This window comes from Pan paniscus, chromosome 10, assembly GCF_029289425.2.
Source record: "Pan paniscus chromosome 10, NHGRI_mPanPan1-v2.0_pri, whole genome shotgun sequence".
NCBI classification, from domain to species: domain Eukaryota; kingdom Metazoa; phylum Chordata; class Mammalia; order Primates; family Hominidae; genus Pan; species Pan paniscus.
The window spans coordinates 53,948,044-53,967,388 of NC_073259.2; the positions used below are offsets into that span (position 1 = coordinate 53,948,044).

The 19,345-nt window shown below is 35.3% G+C and overlaps 1 long non-coding RNA gene across 1 annotated transcript; it reads right to left on the bottom strand.

Moving 5' to 3' along the window:
- Window positions 1–484: 484 nt before the first annotated feature.
- On the bottom strand, window positions 485–5,663 carry LOC134728438 (uncharacterized). Its single transcript, XR_010108832.1, has 3 exons — window positions 4,453–5,663; window positions 1,031–1,158; window positions 485–663 (listed from the first exon to the last, which is right to left on the bottom strand). It is a non-coding gene; the product is annotated as an uncharacterized LOC134728438 (long non-coding RNA).
- Window positions 5,664–19,345: the final 13,682 nt, after the last annotated feature.

A 19,345-nucleotide genomic window follows, 5' to 3' on the forward strand; every position in this document is an offset into this window, starting at 1 on the left:
GCACAAAGCTAATTGAAAAAAATAAAGTCCATCTACATAGTAATCTTAAAGCTATGTATTGAATAAAATTAGTTTAGAAGGCAATATGCTTTAGGATTCATTTAGCTTGATAACTGATCTAATCCTTTGTTATATTTGCACTTTTTCCGTTTAGGTGAATTGAATTTGGGCTCCCTAATAGGGACTGCTGAAGAGTTTATAAATACTATATTTTCCTTGTTCTGTAATGTGCAAGAGTGCTGACCACTAGGTCCTCATGACAAAATTCATATACACAATGGTTTCTTACACCAACTACCACATGGTACAATCTTCTGTGAGGGGACTAGGCAGCCAGTGTGAAGGGCATGCACAGCCAAAGATGTTTTGTGTGTTTCAATCCATAGTCCTCCAAGGCCAGTAAGTTCACAGTTTTGCTGGAGTTGCTGGTATAACTTGGCAAGTCTTTGATTTCAATTATATCAGTCAGGTAGGAGCCATCACACCCTCTGGCCATCTGCCAGGAAAAGAGACAAGACTCAACATTTCATGATGCAGCATTGTTGTATGACACAGAAGCAAAACTTTAAATCGCAATTACTCACGCCTTCACTGTAACTCTCCCAAGGTAAGATCCATTTAAAGCCAAGAGATTGAGAAAAGTGCGTCATCATGGCCTCCTACCTTAATAAGCAAGGGAAAAGAGGTAACAATCTTTCATTCTGGCAGTCATAGGCCTTAAAGTCTCTAGGCAAAACAATTGGAAGCTAGAGGTGTATTGAAAAGTGAGAAAAGAGATTGCGAAGTTAGACTTACTAGAGATTAATGCTATATGGAAATAAATAACAATATTAGAACATTATTTGTATCTGAGTTTTGTTGAAAAGATGCATTATTTGTGTAGCTGAATTAAAATGCAGAATTTCAGATATAAAGCAAACGCAACAAAAATCCTATTGGACACTAAGGATGTAACAAAAGAGATCATAAAATAATACACTAGTCACAATTCTATACCACAGTTGTCTAAAAGAAATCGATTTGGATTTACCTGGGAATATTTTTTTGAGATGGGGTCTCACTATGTTGTCCAGGCTGGTCATTAACTCCTTGCAGTCTTTTCATCTCCGCCTACCACAGTGATGAGGATTACAGGCATGAGCCACCGTGACTGGCCACCTGAAAAATTATGATTCCTTTGATGGCAATTATACAAAAGTGGGTCTAATGGTAACATTTTAAAAATACTTTTAAACTCTCAAAACTTATTTGTCCCAGTCCTTTGATGAAATTAACAACAATAACAGAAAGTAATATGGGTAAAATATCTAGTACAATGTCTAAAAATATGCTTAAAATGTTTTTTGTTATTTATTATGCCTGGTATAATTCCAAGAAAAACTAATGTTTATATACCTGTGTCACTTGACTAAGCTATATAATTCTTTACCTCCATGTTAACTATAGATACTTTCAAAGACTGAATACATCATGAACACAGCACTTACTAGGTTTGTTTTTATTGGCATAACTTCTTACTGTAAAGCATATCCATAAAAAAGAACATACATAGTATCTATATTTAGTGAGAATAATCCTCTAGAAACATATAACAAAACAGTATTAGTAATTCCCACTCTTGTAATTAGGTAGCATTAATTAAAATACAAACTCATAAATTTGTGAATAAGAAGATATACCCTTAACATGGATAATAACTAATGGGAAAACCTTAGAGACATTCACTTGAACCAGCTTATTGATGAGATACACTTTTATCATGCACCTCCTTTATTCTAGGCATTGTGACAGGTGCTGAAGATTCAGAAAAGGAAAAAGCATGAGCTCTGCTCTCAAGGAACTCAGATACTCACATAATTTGTCATTAGCAACATGCTTCAGTGTCTAATGAGGCAAACAAAGATTGTTACCTAGCTTTCCTTTGGAAATTCTGGTAAGGGCATAAGATTAACAGAGAGCAGTAATTATTTGAAAGAGCTTCATTATTTGCAACGTATATTTTTATGACTCTAGAAAATCTAACAGAATGATTACGAAAATTTTAGAATTAGTAACAGACCTTAATAAAGTGGTAGAATAGAAGCTTTTGTTAAAATATTTGCAGAAAAACAACAATAGTGTGTAAATAAATAGGGTAAAGTGATTTATATAAATAGCAACAAAATAATAAACACCAAACAATGCCAAGCATGATGGCTCACACCTGTAATCCTAGCACTTTGAGAGGCCAAGGCAGATAGATCATTTGAGCCCAGGAGTTCAAGACCAGCCTGGGCAACATGGTGAAAACACATCTCTAAAAAAATACAAAAATTAGCTAGGCATGGTGGCATGCACCTGTATCCCAGCTACTCAGGAGGCTGAAGTGGGAAGATCCCTTCAGCCCGGGAGGTTGAGGCTGTGGTGAGCCGTGATCGTGCCACTGCACTCCAGCCTGGGTGACAGAGTGAGACCCTGTCTCAAAAAAAAAAAAAAAAAAATACAAAGCAAAACAATACACAAATCTCTAGGAATTGCCCTAACAAGAAATATGTCAGAGTCTATTAAACACATATACATACACATCCACACATGCAGAAAACATCATAAAACTATTCAAATACATGGTGAGTTTTAAATAGATGGCTATTCCACATTTCTAAACCAAAAAATTTAATATGATAAAGACCTATAACATTTATCCCAAATTTACCATGATTCCAATGAAGGTGGCACTGGTTGTATTATCATTATTGGAATTAAACATGATGTTTTGAAAATTCATCTAGAGAACTAAGAAAATTCTGAAACAAAAATTATAGGAGATTTTCTTTATATTAAAGTTTATTATATCACAAAAATAATAGAATAGGCAATTTTTGCAAATATTATTAGGCAATGAAACAGAATTGATAGATCTAAAACAGTTTAGCATACATGGGAACTTAGTAAACATCATGAATCAATAGGGAACAAATTGACTATTATGTAAATAGCTCTGAAGAAACTCACAAATTATTGGAAAAGGATATCAACTTTACTCACCATATTAAAATAAACATCATCTTTTTAAATTCCAGAGGGATATGAGACTTTGTAAAAAAAAAAAAAAATGTGGAAGTGCTTTCTGAGCACAAATGTCTTAAAAGCCCACCAGAAAGATTATTACATTTAGTTGAATTTTTAAAAATTAAATTACAGGAGCCGTTCTGAACCTATCCTGGTTTGGAGGTGCCTGATTCGTGAAAGAAAAATTAATTAATTAATCAATTAAAGTCAGTACATAAAAATATATTAAAATTTATTTGTCAAAGGACAGAGGGAATATATTTGAAAAACAGACTATGAGTAAAAAGTTATCTTTTCTTTTTTCCTTTTCTCCTTCTTTCTTTTCTTCAACAAACATGTATTAAGTTTTGGCCAACGCTGTGTAGGAATTAAAGATTCAATGGCAAACATAGATTTAGTTCCCAGGACTGCTGCCGTCCACAGGGTACCTCTGAGGGAGCTAGAGAAAAAGGCACCCCTGTTGATTGCAGATTGTGGAATTAAGAAGGGCTGGATTTCAGGTTCCACTAGCTAGCCTCAGTTTTTACCCCTGGGCAATAAACTTACACGGCCCTATTTGGGTACATTCCAGTTCTGCTCACAACCTAATAGGCAAAAATGTCAATTAAACAATTACTATATAAAGATGCAAAGCAATACAGAGTAGGGGGCTCTTAACCAGAACTGAAGAGAGCAGGGATGGGTAGTTGGCAGAAGTAGCAATTAAGAAGTGAAGATTGAGCAAGATTTGCACATGGAGACAGGGCAGCATGTGTACTAAGGTGAGATCTTCATTCCATAATGAGCTTTTGCAACCAATAAAAAAATTGGCATCAGAAAATAAAATGGGGCAGGATATACTGAAATTATCAGAATATTAAGTTAAAAATACGAAAAAAATTTATCTTCTCAAGTAATCAAAAAATACAAATGAAACAGCAATGGCAATACTAATTTTTTTCTATAAAATTGATAATATTTGATAATATCTGTTAAAAGCCTTGAAAGAACTCATACCCTTTGTTCAAGTAATTCTTCTTAAAACTCTAATGTAAAATAAAAACAATAGAAATGCAAAGATTAAATGTAAAAGCATTCATGATCAAACATGGATGCCATCACTGAAGAATGAATAAACAAAATGTTGCAGCATATTTATAAAATGGAATATTATTCAGCCATAAAAAGTAATGAGGCTGGGCACCGTGGTTCACAGATTGCCTGTAACCCCAGCCCTTTGGGAGGCCAAGATGGGAGGATCGCTAGAGCCCAGGAGTTTGAGGTTAAAGTGAGCTATGATGGGCGCCTGTATTAGTCCATTCTCACACTGCTCTGAAGAAATACCCAAGACTGGGTAATTTATAGAGGAAAGAGGTTTGATTGACTCACAGTTCTCCATTGCTGGGGAGGCTTCGGGAAACTTACAATCATGGCAGAAGGCAAAGGAGAAGCAGGCTCTTTCTTCACAGGGCGGCAGGACGGAGTGAGTGCGAAGCGCAGGGGGAAGCCCCTTATAAAATCATCAGATCCTGGCCAGGCGCGGTGGCTCAGTACAGTTTATTCGCCTGTAATCCCAGCACTTTGTGAGGCCGAGGCGGATGGATTACGAAGTCAGGAGTTTGAGAGCAGCCTGGCCAACATGGTGAAACCCCGTCTCTACTAAAAATACAAAAATTAGCCTGGCGCGTGGTGGCGGGTGCCTGTAGTCCCAGCTACTTGAGATGCTGAGGCAGGAGAATCCTTGAACCCGGCAGGCGGAGATTGCGGGTGAGCGGAGATCGCTCCACCACACGTCAGCCTGGGCTAAAGAGCAAAACTCTGTCTCAAAAAAAAAAAAAAAGAAAAGAAAAGAAAAGAAAAAAGAGAAGAGAAGAAAAAAGAAATAAAAAGAAAAGAAAAGAAAAGAAAAGAAACCCATCAGATCCCGTGAGAATGAACTCACTATCACGAGAACAGCATGGGGGAAACCACTCCCATGATTCAGTTATCTCCACCTCTTCTCTCGCTTGACACGTGGGGATTATGGAAATTGTGGGGACTACAATTCAAAGTGAGATTTTGGCTGGCGACAGTCAAACCATATCAGCACCACTGAACTTCAGCCTGGGCAACAGAGTGATAATCAGTCTTTAAAAAGGAATGACATTTTGACGCATGCTACATCATGGACAATTCTTGAAAACATTGTGCCAAATGAAAGAAGACAGTCACAAAAGACCAAATAGAAAAGTGGTTGCTTGGGATTGAGGGACAGGGAGAAACTAGGATGGGTGGATAGGGGTATGGTAACTAAAGGGTGCAGGGTTTCTTTTGGGGATGATGAAAATGTTCATAAGTTGCTTGTGGTGTGGTTGCACAGGTTTATACATATGATAAAAAAACAAATAAAAGTACACTTTGAATGAGTGAATTGTATAGTATGTGACTTATGTCTCAATAAAGCTGTCTAAAAACAATGTGTATGATAGCAAAAAATAAAGAAAAACCCTAATACCCCAAAAAAATACAAATGGTTTGACAATATCATGATACAAGTATAAATTAGAATAATATGTGTAAAACACTGCATAATATGATGTTAAAGTATGAAAATAGAGTACTATTTATGTCTATATAACACATTGACATAGATTAGTTATTTCTGGGTGCTGACATTTGTGGGTGATTTTTATCTCTTCCTTAATTTTTTGCTCATTAAACCTGTTTCATAGCACAGGCATCTATTTTTACAATTAAAGGAAATGACACTTTAGAAAAAAGATGGAAACAAATTTGAAAAAAAATGTAAGAATGCCCAAAACTAGACTTCTGGGAGAAGAATATAAATCTTGGAAGATAAAATATTAAAATGTAGTACTTCATTGGGTTTCTTTTTTGTTTGTTCCCCTTTTTTTTAAAAAAAAAGCATACTATATTTTACACAATTAACTTTATGCCCTACACTTCTTGTGGTGAGCCACAGCTATTTAAAACTTTTTTTTTCTCACATTTGTCATTCAGAAGAAATAGCAAGCTGTTCACAAATGATATACAGCTCTAAAAATGCTACTTTCTTCTTGTGATTTGAGCATATAAAGAAAAACACAGCTGAGTGATTTAATGGGTACTTCATAATAAGTGTCAGAGACAGATTTCTAAGGGGCTGATACAGTTAGAACTGAACAACAATGTAAAGAACTACTAATGGAATTCTTGAAACTATAATACAACATTTAGAATTATTTACGTGGATATTCCTCCCTATGTGTGGAGTTTAAGCAGCTTTAGAAGCTATCTTTTCTAAAATCATCTTCATCTTGTCCAAATGGAAAGAACATACTGTGGTTATGTACAGAAATATGTATAGTTTTAGAAATTCATATGTAGGGGTGGAATAACATGACTATTATTTGCTTTAAATGCTTAAGTGAAAGGAAAGAAAGGGAAAAAATGGATGGATGAAGCATATGTGACAAAATTCTGATAATTATTCTGGGTTATTGATATATTTGGGTTTATTACATGTTGTGCAAGTTTGTATAACATAGTATCTTTTAAGTGGAAAAGACATTTTAAATTTATTTTAAAGAGTATAAATATAATTTAAAGAAAAAGATTAATAAATTACATGAGGCATAGAGAAAGCTTATGAATCTTAGTTAATGTAGGTATACTAAAGATGCTTAAATTTTATGTTGTTACTCCAAATATCAGTAAGCCATGTGAAAAAAAAAGTTTTTACTTGCAAACTAGAAGAGGCCCTAAGATTGTCCTAAAACAACATAAATAATTTTCCTTGTCTTGTTTCTGATCTTAAAGGAAAAACTCTCAATTTTTCATCATTGAGTAGGATGTTAGCTGTAGGTTTGTAGTGTATGGGCTTTATTGTATTGAGGAACATTGTTTCTATACCTAATTTGTTCAAATTTTTCATTATGAAATGATATTGAATTTTTTCAAGTGCTTTTCTGCATCAATTGAGATCATCATACGATATTTATCCTTCATTCTGTTAATGTTATATATCACATTTATTGATTTGTGTATGTTGAATAACCTTTTAATCCCAGTGATTAATCCCACTTGATCATGGTGTATGATCCTTTTAATGTGCTGTTTGCTAGAAATTGAGGATTTTTGCATGTATATTCATCGTGGATATTGGCCTGTAATTTTCTTTTCTTACAGGGTACTTGTCTGGCTTTGGTATCAGCATAATGTTGGCCTCATAAAATGAGTTTGGATGTATTTCCTCCTCTTAAATATTTTGAAAAAGTTTGAGAAAAACTGACGATTATTCTTTACATGTTTGGTGGAATTCACCAGTACAGCCATCAGGTCCTGGGCTTTTCTTTGATGAGATATTTTTGATTACTAATTAAATCTCCTTACTTATTATAAATCTGCCCATATTTTCCATTTCTTCATGATTTGGTATTGGTAGATTATATATTTGTTAGAATTTAGTCCTTTCTTCTAGGTTATCCAGTTTGTTGCCATATAATTGTTCATAGTAGTCTCTAATGATTCTTTGTATTTCTCTGGTATTTCTTGTACTGTCTTCTCTAATTTCTGATTTTATGTATTTGAGACTTCTTTCTTTCTTTCTTAGTCTAGTTAAAAGTTTGTGAATTTTGTTTGTCTTTTCAGAAACCCATCTTTTACTGTCAATTTTCTCTATTGTTATTCTAGTCTCTATTTTATTTATTTCTGCTCTGATCTTTATTATTTCGTTTCTTCTACTAACTTTGAGCTCAGTTTGTTCCCCCTCTAAGTATTGCCTCCTGCTGAGGCAATCTTCCTACCGCAGCCTCCTAAAGTGCTAGGATTATAGGCATGAGCTACCACACCTACCCCTCTCTCTTTTTTTTTTTTTTTTTTTTAACATCAGGCAGTTTATTTAACCTTTCTTTAAGTTCGTCCACTCTAAAATTTCAGTAACAAATGCTAATACTTGATGAGCAATATATATATGAAACAAGATGAACACTCAATGAATATTTATTTTTTATAGTAATAAAAATGTTACCTCCTCTATTTTAGAAATTTCTATAATTCTAATAAAAAGTTGCTAAATGATATTGGTTATTTTAAAATTTAATTTCCCAAAATATTTCGTTTTTGTTTCTTTATTGTATTTTGTTTTAAGACAGGGTCTTGCTCTGTCACCCAGGTTGAAGTACAGTGACATGATCATAGCTCACTGCAGCCTCAAACTCCAGGGCTCAAGCAACCCTCCCATTTCACCCTCCCAAGTAGCTAGGACTACAGGCTCATGCTAAAACGCCTGACTAATTCATTTTCTTATTTTTTGTAGAGATAGGGTCTTGCTGTTTGGCCAAGGCTGGTCTTGAACTCCTGGACTCAAGCAATCCTTCTGCCTCAGCCTCAAGTGCTGGGCAAGTGCAAGCCACCATGCCTGGCCAGTATTTCTTTTGAAACTACCATATTTTATGCTTGAGACTTACTTTGAGAATATAACACTTTCTGCAGAGAGCATTTACTGGGAGTTACATTGGTCCTTGGGGAGTTGGGAACCCTTTGGTTTCTACTGGCTGGAATCCGCCCCGAGCTCATCCACTGATGAGCTGCGTATGTCTCAAATGCTGACCATTATTCTCCCTACAGCATCAGCATCCCATTGCCAGGAGACCCTTCCAGATGTATGAAAATTGCTGGGGTGTTGATGTCTTATTTTAGTATCTTTGGAAGAAAAGAAATGTAAAGTAAGAGCACTGCAACATTTTAAAATAGGCTTTTATGATTCAGCAGCATCTAAGGAAAAAACTAAATTTGTCGCTGATTCCTGATTGTTCTTCAACAACAGTTTAAGATTTACTGCTTTGTTGTCAAAGAAATATTTTCAAATAACATCTGTATATTTCTTTTTATATCTCTGGAACTGAAGCAAAGAACCCAAAACCAAAAGCACTTTGAACCAGTTTTAAATATGAAACATGAAATGTGGCATTAGCATCTAGTATGACATTTTTCCTGTAGTAAATGCTCGAAAAGCATACATAAAATATAATTGAAAAATTATCCAAAATAAGTGGTCCTAGAGTTTACCAGTATTAAAGATGTATTTGGAAAGATAAAAAGAGGAGACTTATACCTACATTGAGTACAGTTGACCCTTGAATAATATTTTTGTTTGGTTTATATGATGAGTTTGAGTTGCTAAATGATATTGAGTTAGTTTAAAATTTAATTTCCCAAAATATTTCTTTTTTGTTTCTTTGTTGTGTTTTGTTTTGAGATAGGGTCTTGCTTTTTCACCCAGGTTGGAGGGGTTAGTGTCACTGACCTCCCTATGCAGTCAAAAATCTGCATATAACTTTCGACTCCCCCCAAATTTAACTGCTAATAGCCTACTGTTGACAGCAACTGTTTATGTTACTGATAACATAAACAGTTGTCTGGGCATGGTGACTCATGCCTGCAATCCCAGCACTTTGGGAGGCTGAGTCAGGAGGATCCCTTGAAGCTAGGAGTTTGAGATCAGCCTGGGTAACATAGTGAGACCCTGTCTCAACAAAAAATGAAAAATTAGCTAGGCATGGTGGCACTCACCTGTAGCCTTAGCTACTCAGGAGGCTGAGGTAAGAGGATCACTTGAGACCAGGCGTTCAAGTCTGTAGTGAGCTAGGATAGTGCCACTGCATTCTGGATTCCAGCCTGGGAGACAAAGCAAGACGCTGTCTCAAAAAAAAGATTTAGCAGTTGACTAATACATATTTTGTAGTTATATGTATTATATACTGAATTCTTACAATAAAGTAGACTAGAGAAAAGAAAATGTAAAGAAAATCGTAAGGTAGAAAAAATTGATTTACTGTTCCTTACATGGAAGTGGATCATCATAAACATCTTTATCCTTAGTGTCTCCATGTTGAGTAGGCAAAGGAGAAGGAGGAAGAGGTGGAGTAGGACTTGCTGTCTCAGGGGTGGCAGCAGTGGAAGAAACTTTGCATAGAAGTGAACCTGTGCAGCTCAAACCTGTATTGTCCACTGCAATTATTTCTAAGACTAGGAACAACAACCAAAAGTGTTATCATATACATAAAAGCTCTTAAGTATCCTACACAATATTGTGTCTCTGGATACTAACTCAGTAGCAAAGTAAAAGACAGTGTGAATGTAGTATTTATTGTGGTGAGCTATGATCATGTCACTGTACTCCAACCTGTGTGACAAAGCAAGACCCTGTCTCCAAACAAAATACAACAAAGAAACAAACAATAAATATTCTTGGAAACTAAATTTTAAAATAACTCAATATCATTTAGTAACTCAAAGATTAAATAACACATGGCTGATGGGCAGCCCGGGATTCCAGCAGATGCAGTATGGATGAAGAGCATGTGATCTAAATCACTGTATGAAACTGCATCATATAAACAAAGCAAAACACAGGATGAACTCATTTCCCCTCTTTGGTTCCATCTCTCTCATTTTAAACTTTAACCGAAGTTTGAAGTTTAAACCTTTAAACTTTAAAGTTTAAAAGTTTAAAATTTAAACCAAAGTCAGTTAAACTTCGGGTGTCCTCATAGCCTATCCGCTCTTAAATTTTATTAACTGTGTCAATTCAAAGCTTTCTGGCTTCTGCGCCCAATATCTACCAAAACCACTCCCACCAAGACCACCAATGACTTCACAGAACAGTGTGGAAATAGGATGGTCTTTGGAATCCTACTTGCCTGAATTTATATCCCAGCAAGTTATTTAACATCTCTAATCTTCAGTTTTACCTCATGCAATTGTTGAGAGATCAAATGAGATAACAGATGTGAAACAACTGGTACATTTTCATTTGAAATCATAATAATACTAATGATAATTGACCATTAAGCAACATTTGATATTAACTATTCCTCCTTTCTTGAAACCATCTGCACCTTTGGCTTTTAGGAATCCACTTTGCTCTGGCATTCTCCTAATTTTCTAGAAAATTATTGGTCTATTTCATAATTTTATCTTCATTTCCTTAAATCCCAAATATTGATATTTCCCAAGGGTTTATTTTTGACACTTTTCCCTTCTTGCTTGAGATCAATGATTCTTAATTAATGTGTGTAGGGAAAGAGGGCAGAGGGGAATTGAAGGGCCCTTTCAGAATTACTAGAATAATTTTTTCAGACCAGGTATCTTCCATTCCTGACCCACAGACCATTCTGATATATCCCCTTTAGGGCATAATATAGTATATTTTAACTTTTTTTACTAGTTTACTGGTTGTGATAACTAGCCTTTCTAAATTTATAAAGCCTTAGTGTTTCTTTTTTTTTTTTTGGCACACATAAATGCACATCTAAAAATCCTCAGTGATAAATGTGGAGAAAGTCGTTATCTTCCTCTCTTCACATTTCTTTCTTGGGTTGGGTCATAAAATAGATACTCCCACCAAATCTTCTCGCCTTTCAAGAAGTACTAGTGACCTTCCTTCAATACTTACCCTACCTTGGGGATGTTCTGGGGAAAACGCTGCCATCATTCTGTCCACCCTTTTACTTCCCAAAAGAAGAGAGATTTGTTTAATAGGAAAATTGGGGAGAAGCTGATATCTATTGTCCCATGTTTCTTTACTGGACAAACTAGTGTATTAAAGTTCATTGCCTATGAGAGATCCTATTTCTTAGAATTAATTGTTCCCTTCTGTCTCCCTCCCTTCTACTCTTTCTCTCTCTCTCTCTCTCTGTTCTAGGCTCTTGTGCACCTGTGCATGCTTACACACACACACACACACACACACAGAGAGAGAGAGAGAAAGAGAGAGAGAGAGAGCAAGGTGTGTGTGGAGAGAGAGAGACCAGATGTGTGCACGCACAGAGGAAAAACCACATGAGGACACAGTGAGAAGGCAGCCACCTGCAAGACAAGGAGAGAGGCTCAGAAGATAACTAACCTGCCAGCATCTTTTTCTTTGACTTTCAGCATCCATGACTGTGATAAAATAAATTTCTGTTGTTTACCTAATCTGTGGTGTTTTGTTATGGCAACCCCAGCAAACTGATATAAGGCTGTTATGAAGATTAAAAGTTAATATATATAAAGTGCCTGGCAATATGCATTTCTTATTGTTATTGCTTCCCTCAAAATTCAGTTTTTGTATATCTTTAATTCTTAGAGCTCACTTCCTTCTTCTATATAATTAGATTTACTAGTTTACTGTTTTTCTTTTCTGGTAGTTTGTAAGCCTCCAAAAGAATGAGGTACCACGTTGGCCTGTTCAAATATAAAAGTGATTGGAACATATTAAGGACTAAATAAATATTTATTAAATTAATGAAGGCCTTATGACCAATGTAGGTGCTCTGCCAAATTATTTTTGCTAAACATGGGCCAATTGATTTGAGCATGTCTTCTTTCTGACTTGTCACTGAATTCATGTTCCATTTACTTAAAAAAACAAACTATATTTAAGGATATAATATAGATTACAGAACTGAATCTTATCTTTCTACTGACCTTACAGAAATATGTTGAATAGGAAATGAAGGAAATAGTTACAAAGAATATGATGTCAGAATGTTTGGGTAAAGATAGAAAACACATCTGAGTGGCATCAAGAACAAACAGCCTCACAGGAAGGAAAGCACATTGGCTATAGGTATTCTCCCTCCTACTCTCTAGTGGAGATAGTTTTTACCTTGAGGACAGTGGTGCATTCAGCATAAGAATAGGGGTCATCTATGACTCATGAGTCTGATGTACTGGGGTCAAAGCCACCCAGATAACATCCCCAGTCTGGTCGCAGAACCATAGGCTCCATTTACTAACCTTGTACATATCAGTGGTTAAGCCCTAGAGCTTACATTATGGGACAGGCCCTCTAGAGATTCTACTGAGATTTATGTTCCTGAGCATGAAGTAGGAAGAAGATGAAAAAGCATGATTTACTTTGATGGAAGCAGTGTGTTCTGTTCCTCCTGTCTTATATTGTACTTGAGAGTGTGGTGGTGCCCAAGAGGTAGCAAGAACAGTATTTGCAGATTGGGCAATGCAGCCGGGCCTTAAAGTAATAAGTAAGGTTCAACTGGGAAAAAAGCAACATAACCTATTGAGGGAAAAATAATCCATATGCTATTAATAAGACAAAGACTGTAACTAGCAAAGACAGGAGCATAATTAGGCCTTCAAAACATCAGTATAGGGTATTATTTGGTCAAAAGAATCAATAAAACACCAGTTATTTTTCAGAAAGGAAGGAAATTGTGAAACAGGCAGGTTGTCTAGCTTAGTTTCTTTAGTATCCACATTGTCTCAAAGGCAGTCAAAAGAAGTTCTGGGTGAAGAAACTTTAAAGATGACTTAACAAATCTGGAGCGGATCGAAGGAGAATACTAAAGTAGCATAGGAGATAAAGTTGCTTCTATAGGAGCAAATACTTATGACTGTTTAGTCTGAACAGATGAAATGAGGTAAAGTCAAAGAGCATAATATGATGATGGATGTAGATAGGACACAGGTAAACTTCTTCACCAGACCACCAAGTTTTAGAATAGGAAAGGACAGACTGATGGAACATTATTACTGTGAAAGGAAAATATCTTGGGCCCCCAAAATCACTAAGCTAAAGGGAAAATTCAAGCTGAGAACTGTTTAGGGCATACCTGCCTCCCATTCTATTCAAAGTCATCCCTCTGCTCACTGAGATAAATGCATATCTGATTGCCTTCTTTGGAGAGGCTAATCAGAAACTCAAAAGAATGTAACTGTTTGTCTCTCAGCTCCCTGTGCCCTGAAGCCCGTCCCCTCTTTGAGTTGTCCAGCTTTTTTGCTTCAAATTGTCCCGCCTTTCTGGACCAAATCAGTGTTCATTTTACATGTGTCAATTGATGTCTCATCCTCCCTAAAATGTATAAAACCAAGCTCTGCTCTGACCACCTTAGGCACATGTTGTCAGGACTTCCAGGGGCTGTGTCATAGGTGTGTGTCCTCAACCTTGGCAAACTAAACTTTCTGAATTAACTGAGACCTGTCTCAGATTTTCAGGGTTTACATCTGACAAATCTCCTTTCAGTGCTTGGTGCCAACATCAGCTAACTCTATGGCTCAAAACAACAGGACAATTTGCTGAGGTCTGGGAGCAGCACCTCCAGAGAATCCCTTATCTCCCCAAATTTGGTCGAGATCTAAAGTTTATTTTGCTGTACAACTCCATTTTTTGGAGTTTTACTGGCTTTCAACCAGGAAGACAAGATTTCCTGTTTCCATGACGATGACGGCGTAAGGCAGGTAACTCCTTTATGGAGTTTGAGCTCGCTCCCAGCAGGGAAGATGAGTTTTTTCCTACTTCTAGAATGGTAGAAAGCATTCTTCAGCCTGAGACCCATCCCTAAGTAAGCAGCTGCATGGGAGTTTTTGTCTTGACTAAAGTTTAACAACCAGCTGGTCTTAATTTCTCCTTACCATTAGAGCACTCAGTGATCATATTGTTGGAGTTTTGTTGTTGTTGTTGTTGTTGTTTGTTCTGGTCTTTCTCCCATCAGATTTGATCAACTCTACCTGACTTGGTCAAATAAGAGTAAGAATTCAAAATTATAGGTAACAAGGTTTCTCTAATCTGGCCCAAATTCCTTGCAGCTGCAAAAGAGAATTAAAAAAACTAAAAACAACAAAAAAAAAACCATGCACTTGGTTTTTATGTTTGCTTCCTGCAATACTGAAAAAATCTAGAGAAGGCTTCTAATGACTTGAACTCCTTTAAAGAATTCAGAACAAAGGTGCCACTCACCCCTTTTGGCCTTTTGGGTGTTCTGTTTTCTTTGGGGAGTTTTAAGAGCCAAGGGCAGATTCTTCTTTGGTCTAAAGCTCTGTTTTCCTGTATTGCATGACCTGACCTCTATGGATTTGGGAATACCAGAGATAACCTTGCACTGTGAGAGGATTTGACGTTGGTGTGTATAATGTCGAATGACAGCTACAAATTTACAAGCGGCTGAATACAGTTTACAGGACATGGTCTTGGCTGTCTTTATTTCTTTTCTTGCCTAGGAAGTTATTTGCTTAAGGATCCTAATTCTAGTTCAGAGACGCATTCTAAAGGGTTTTCTTTATTGCTTTTTCTCCCAAAATAATCTCAATTCGGTTCGTCTGTGTGCATTTGCACGAGGAACTGAACTGTTGTTTTCATAGGTAAATAAGAGACAGCGTTTTCTCAGTTCTGAAAAGAAAAGGCCTCCCAGCCGAAAGGCACCCATGGGTGACAGGGGCCTTCATGAGAGTGTCTGAGGGGTTGACCCCTATGACATGCAACGGCCCTGCAGGAAAATCCCCAACAAAAATTAATTTTAAAAATGGCTCATCCAGGAAACACATATAAGGGCTGATCACCCGGCATTTTGAGGCCTCTCAGAGGTCTCAAAAGAGAGAGAAACTGAGACACATAAGGGGTGGAAACAATTCAGTGGTCCTGCCTACAAGCAGCATGCATCAATCCACCACACAAAAACCCCAGGCCACAGCTCAGTTCCTCCTTTTAAGACCAAAAAAAAAAAAAAAAGCAGGAAACAGATAATCTAAGAATTAGGAGAAAACAAGGAGAATGACCTGCTTTCAAGCACTATGTAGGTTTTATGGCACTTGTACTTGCCAGAATAAAATGGAAGTAATATGGTCTTTGTGTACATTTACATTAATGAAAAAGTGCCCTGAGGTCAACCTGCAAACTATAGAGTTCCTAGGTTCCCTTTATCTCCATTTTCATTTCTGCCTGCTTTAAATCTGCTGTTACTTTTCTACTGAGATAAAAACAGCTGTTTGGATCTAACAGGTATTTTTTTTTAATTTTTTTATTTTTGCAAGCTGGCTAATGTGTATGTATCAAAAGGCTAGAGTACTGAGGTAAAAGCTATAGAATCTTCGTGTGTGTATGTGTATATGTATATGTGTATGTGTATATATTTGAGGGCCTTTATAATAGACTTCTATAATTTTATGTTTAATCAGCCATTAAATCCGTTTTAAATTTCCTCTAGCTCACCAGACTTTCTCTTCATACCTTATGATGTAAATTTTGTTATCTGATTAAAGGAGTTGTTTCCTTTAATATGCAAATTTAAGGCTATTTAGCTGACAATGGCCTAGGGTAAGGTTTTTTTAAAAAAGGAAAAGAAAGAAGTCTTTATGAATCTATAAGATGTACTTTTACTGGCATGCCTAATACTTCTATATATTTATGTGTTGTGTATACAATGTTTCACTACTAAAAATATATAAAAGAGCTCTAATTAATTGGCTTAACAAAAAAGGCATTAAAATCAGATACTAAACAAAAGACTAGTAAAATGTTTTTTCAACTTCACATTACTTAAGTAAAATCTTTAATAAATAAGCTGGCTTTAAAATTATTGGTAAAATAATATTAGAAATGTCATAAGAATTTGACAGTATACATTTTTGTTAGCATTTATTAGTCAAGCAATTTTATACTTATCCCTGACAAGTACTCCAAGGTGTCAAAATTTGGCATAGAGGTTACAAAACTATAAATCCAGGCCAAAACAGAATGATCTTTGCTTGTGTAATCTTTAATTAAATAAGACATTAATATTGGTTTATTAAAAATAGCTACATCTTGAATTTAATTATCGTAACTTCTAATCTTGTGGCTTTAGGCGGTCTAGTCCACAGGCAGTAAAGTTTGTTATTGCCTGTTTTTAAAGCTAAACTATAAATTCCTCCCAAAGTTAGTTCAGTCTACACCAAGGAATGGACAAGGATAGCTTGAAGGTTAAAAGCAAGATGGAGTCAGCTAAGTCAAATTTTCTTCACTGTCTCAGTTATAATTTTGCAATGACAGATCCATAACTTAAATGATAACTATCACAGTTTTCATAAACACTCTAGGTAAACATTTAAATAAAATAATTAGGTAAATGTAATAGGATAAATATTTGTACACAAACTTGTTAAAATTTAGAATCTAAAGTTATATTGTGTTAAATAATAGATATGTTATTATTTGGGTATTTTCCAATAAAAATATATTTGTAGGAAAACATTCTTTCAAAAAAAAGGTGTGTCCTGTAAAAAAAGTGAGCAATTTTTGTCTAATTCAAAGCTTATTTAAAGGTCATGTATAAAACAAGGTGAAAGTGGCCGGGTGCGGTGGCTCACGCCTGTAATCCCAGCACTTTGGGAGGCTGAGGCGGGCGGATCATGAGGTCAGGAGATCGAGACCATCCTGGCTAACACGGTGAAACCCTGTCTCTACTAAAATACAAAAAAATTTAGCCAGGCATGGTGGCGGGCGCCTGTAGTCCCAGCTACCTGGGAGGCTGAGGCTGGAGAATGGCCTGAACCTGGGAGGCGGAGCTTGCAGTGAGCTGAGATCACACCACTGCACTCCAGCGACAAAGCGAGACTCCGTCTCAAAAAACACAAGGTAAAAGGAACCAGGAAATAAAAGAGATGTAAAGAAAGTTATAAAAATAAATAGGTTTTTCTTGCTAAGAAAGCTTAACGAGAAATAATTTCATATACAAAATAATCTCCTGTATGGTAAATTTTGTCCTAGAGTAAAATGATTGCTTATTTAAGAAAGAGGGATGTTCAGGACAAACCATACAGTTGAAGCATGTCATGAATGGTCTGTGTAAGTTACAGTAAGAGGATTTAGTTTTTAGAAACCCCAAAGTTTTAAATAATCAAGTTGTCATATTATTATTAATATGGTTTGGTTTTCTTAGGAAAAAAACTGAAATTAATCTTTTTTTTTTAGTTAAGGTTATTACATCCATGTATCTCTCTGTATGCACTTTTAAAGTACTTGTGAAATTGAGTTACAGGGCTTCGACTCCTGTGTCTAAAAAGAATACAAAGTCCTGCTAAATTTTAAACACTGATGATAATTAAAGCCCCATCTTCAGGTCTGGTAGAAGATGCCAATCAAAGCATTCCTGAAACACAGACAGACATTAAAGCTATTCAAGTCCTCAAGTCCCAGAGACTATCGAGGAAGAGGTGGGAGTGTGACATTGGAAGGGCTGATGTTGAGAGATAAAGTAAGTTCAGTTTCTCTATAAATAAATAATTAATGTCAAAGGCACACTGATGCAATACCAGCATATAGGCCCATTTCAGATTAACAAGGTTTTCTTGAAGCATTTACCACCTCCTAAATAAAAGTTATGAAAGGCTTATGGAAGTTATATCTTATTGTTAAGATTAAAATTTTACAGACTATTTATAAAATTTGGGAAAATAAATCTAATTGGCTTCATGTTGTTTTTATTAGGGCTTATTGTTTGGAAAATTCAGTCTCCTCTCTCAAAGAATGAAGGTTTTTACCTTTTTTTTGAAATTCTTGAGTTATCACTTTGGTCAAATGAATGATTTATTGTACAATTACCTGTGACATCAAGTGTTTTAAACCTTTGATATTTGACAAGCTTTCCAAAATCAAATTATAACTTATGTCTTTTTCTGACCTAACAGATCCTTTAAGATATTAGTTTCCCTAAAGTCCAAAAATGATATAATTTGGCTTATTTCGTATACAAATTATACAGGAAACATTGTCAAATATGAAATGACATTTGTTTTTCTTTAGGCTGTATTTGTACAAATATGTTACTGCTATGTGTTCCAAAATCATGGGAAACTTCTATGTTTCTGATGTGACTAAGTGTACATTATCAGTAATCATTATAATAGTTATAATAATATATAATTATTATATTATTATATATTAATTATATATTATATATTATATTTATATATTATATATAAATATTCAGAACATATATATAATTCAGAATATATATAATATATTAATATATAACATATTAATTATATATAATAAATATAATAATTATAATAATATATTAATTATAATTATAATATACATAATAATTATAATAGTACATTATCAGCAATAATTATAATTGTTATGTTAAATTATTGTGTGCCACAGATGTAACAAGTTTCCTTGTCAATTGTGTTTTTGACTATGACTGCCATAAAACTTTTTGTCATCCATGGACAATTGTTGTCTTGTTTTGCTCCTCCTTAGAATGTGGTTTTATAATCAGCTATAGAACTCTAACAGGTGTCCTTAAAAGCAGGTTTCTGATAACTTTGCAGATTGTGACATTACAATAGAGGAAAAAGCTTTCAATACTCTCATGGAGAGCTGAAATATTCATGAATATCAAGGAGAACAGGAGTAAACTGCATGAACTGAACTAATAGAAGACTAAAGTAATCTTTTTAACTTTTTGGTTAAAATATTGTTGATTCTTTATTTTGTTTTCCAGAGTCAAGAAAACTTTTAAGCTGTTTACAGCTTTTAATAATTGAGTAAGGTATACTCCTGTGAACAAAATTTGGA